Here is a 3,763-nt window from a genome sequence, read left to right as displayed (position 1 = left end):
TGCCTGACTGTGTGCCAGACTGTGTGACAGACTGTATGCCAGACTGTGCGCCAGACTGAGTTCAGACTGTGTGCCAGACTGTGTGCCTGACTGTGTGCCAGACTGTGTGCCAGACTGTGTGCCAGACTATGTGACAGACAGTGTGCCAGACTGTGTGCCAGACTGTGTGCCAGACTGTGTGCCAGACTGTGTGCCAGACTGTGTGCCAGACTGTGTGCCAGACTGTGTGTCAGACTGTGTGCCAGACTGTGTGCCAGACTGTGTGCCAGACTGTACACCAGACTGTGTACCAGACCGTGTGCCAGACTGTGTGCCAGACTGTGTGCCAGACTGTGTGCCAGACAGTGTGCCAGAGTGTGCCACGCCTCAAGAAGAGGTTGCGGCCAAATGCCAAGAAGAGGGAGGGGTTAAAGGTCACGAGAAAATGGGTCAGGAAGAAGTGTGTCATGAGGAAGAGGGGCCATGAAAAAGTGGGTCACAAGAAAGAGGGTACTGAAAAAGTGTATCAGGAAAAACAAGTGTGTTATGAAGAAGTGGGCAAGTATGAAATTTATTTACAATAATAATAATTTTAATCCTTAATAAGCTTTAATATTTTCTCAGGGTAACATGGTTAAGTTAAATAGTTAGTTTACTTTAGAGCATCATACAAGGTAGTCAAGTGTACACCCAGACCGTATTTGCTCCCATCATTTCTCTGAGTGCAAGCTTGACACTATGAGTTAAATGTCAGAGTTGAACAAAAGGAGCCTGTTGCCAGGAGCGGGAGGCGTTGAAGTTGAAGTTCAATGGGTACTCAAGCATGAAGGAAATGTCAACGTTGAATAAAACCTGTGCTCAAAACCGCTGTGATGAAAAAGTTGAATAAGTTGAATAGAAACTTCATCGTTGAGTAAATCAGACCTCCTCGCTTGGGTGAATTGGCCAGTTTTTTAGGACATCTTAAGCGTATTTATTGTTGTTATAAGCAAGTATAAAAAAATACAAATAAAAATCAACGGATGATATATCCTACGTATAATTGGAACTATAACGTGAACGCGCGCGTGGTTTTTACCCCAACAGGCTTAGCTTTATGTATGAAATAATTGTAAACGATCTTATAATGAATAGTGGCAAAATTTATTTAGATCAAAAGATCAAAAGTATTAGAAAACAAGTTTATTATGTTAGTAAACGCGTTTGCGGGGCTATATGAATGAGTTCAATACACGACACTTGAACAAAGCAATACGACATTTATTATGGTAAAAACATAAATATGATATTAAAGTATACATCAACACTCAAACGCCATAAATAATAAAATTCTTACTCTATCCATATCAAGTAATCGCGTCGGGCTTAAATGAAAAATATCTCCTAAATTCAAAGACGTCTCTTCCAGACTGGGCTTCCTGAAAATCATGGGTGGCCAGACGGCCGCCCGCTGTTTGGCCGCCTATTATACGACCAAACTTAACGGCCACGCCCGGCGCCGCGACGTCTGCCAGCCGAATTTATGTGGGAGGGGGCGAGGAGGTAAGAGGGGAAAAGAGAGGCAAGAACGAGGGGTAAATGGGGCAAAGAGAGGCAGGGAGGGAGGAGGGATGGCAAAGAGAGAAATGGAGGTCTAGAAAAATTCTTAAGAGGTCAACATTATTGATGGAGGGGAAACGTTGACAGTCTCCTATCAGACTGTCAACATGGTTTTATTGCCGGGAGATCCTGCACCACTAACCTCTTGTCGACTCTGAACGAATGGACCCGCCTGCTGGACGAAAGAGAGCCAGTAGATGCAGTATCAAGTCACGAAAAGTTCAAGAATCGGCAACAGGCCATGGGCCTATTTCTTCAACGCCGACACTTCTAATGAATATATATGTGGGATGAATAGTGTGGGAAATAGGGACAAAAGAGAGAGAGCATGGGAGGGCAAGGGGGATTAGGCAGGAGGGAGAATGGCATGAATAGGATCGAAGGCCTAAGAAAATTTTTTGAAGGCCAACATAATTCGTGGATGGGAGGGGCAATGGGGAAACAAATGAGGGGAGGGGGCAAGAGGGAGGGATCATGGGAGGAAAAGGGGTGCAAAGGAGAGAGGCAAGAAGAGAAATAAAGGCCGAAATTTTTGTTTGCAAGCATATTATGAAATGCAGATTTCCATGACCTCATCCTATCTCGTATTCAGGATACGAAGGAGCGCCTTGCCCTGCCATCACTTGCGAGTAATTCCTTGATATTTTATCAGATTTTATTCAAATTCTAATCTGAAATCGTACATGAAATGAAAATTTGACCTCGGGATTAAAATAGATTTTTTAATAACAAACCGGGGACCGTACCTGAATAGAATATGACCTAGACATTTTGATTATTTATATAGCTTTTTATTCACAGCAGGAATTTCAACAACTGGAATAAGTCATTTGTGATATAAAATGAAGGCCACTCAGGAGTGAAGAAGCCTTGTAGTGAACACATACATGGAAATTCTTGGAGTCAACAAAAAGACTCTTTGTCTAGGGACATATTAACTGTCTTCATTGCTATTCGTACCTAAGGACCTGGTAACGGGGGTTACCGTCAGTAGACAAAGGGGTAACCTATCAGTATTGTAATCGGTGTAAACTTCAAATTTATTGTCTTGTAGCGAAACTCAGACTAATTAATTGGTGCATCCAAATGATATGGTTTGAAAACCTCATTACATTGTTTAAGATAAAGACCAATTTCGGACTATATATACTGAATAAGTAAAAAATAAATGTCAATAGTATGACCCTGCTCGTAGTACTGTTTTTTTAATTGGATAACTGATACATATTATGTCCAAATAATAAGATAATTAATAAGATTAACTTACCTGATAAATCTTGACCTTCATCAATGTCGAGAATCTAGTGTCGCCATTTCGCCATTGAAGATATTCTGAGCCTCGATGCATTAAAAAAATAATTTTCACCAATTAAAATAAAGATCAAAAAGTGGTACCTACTTCAACCGTCCTTGTCCTGCGTCTTTTAATCACTGTTGATAAAAAGGAAAATTGCCGCAAATAATTCACATAAAAAATTTTAATTAGGTGCTAGAATTTGCTAATTACTGTATATAAGTTATATTAAGAAGATTTAGCCGTGTAGTAAATCGTCTTTCGAATTTTATAAACTTTAGAACGTAATATTAAATTAAAACTTAAAACTAGAATCTAGATCTTTCTTGTAGCATTTGAATGGAAGAAAGGGAAAGGATTATCTCGTGATTAATTTAAAGAACGGGAAAAAACACTGAATTTAATACATATAGAGATGATAGTTAAATATGGATACCATTCTCCGTGGGCTAAAAATGCGATACTTTCTTGAAATTTAAAATGAAAGAAAATTCACCAAAAATTACTCCGAAACGTTTTCTACGAATATATGATGGATTTTTGCGGAATTTTAATTGCTTTCAAATTTCTAGGGAAGTTATGATTCAAGAAATCGTTCGAACTCAATATACGTTGGGAAATACCGCAAGTAGTCAAAAACAGTTTTTCATCTCCAAAATGTAAATCACTACTTCATAGTTGACACTAACGTAGATAGGCAAGCAGTAATGTGTTATTTGGCCGACGTTAACATTCACTTTAAAATATATGGTCATCGTTTACAATTTATAAACATCGATCAACATATTTTAAATAGTAAATTATGGTAAAATAAAGGGGATTAATTTAATACGACAAATAACAATTACATCGTGTTCTATGTTGCTATAAATTACTCTTTAAAGAAATCTT

This window comes from Hyalella azteca, unplaced genomic scaffold, assembly GCF_000764305.2.
Source record: "Hyalella azteca isolate HAZT.00-mixed unplaced genomic scaffold, Hazt_2.0.2 contig3411, whole genome shotgun sequence".
In the NCBI taxonomy this organism is placed as follows: domain Eukaryota; kingdom Metazoa; phylum Arthropoda; class Malacostraca; order Amphipoda; family Hyalellidae; genus Hyalella; species Hyalella azteca.
The sequence above is the reverse complement of the archived record's forward strand: the minus strand, read 5'-3'. Positions refer to the sequence as shown.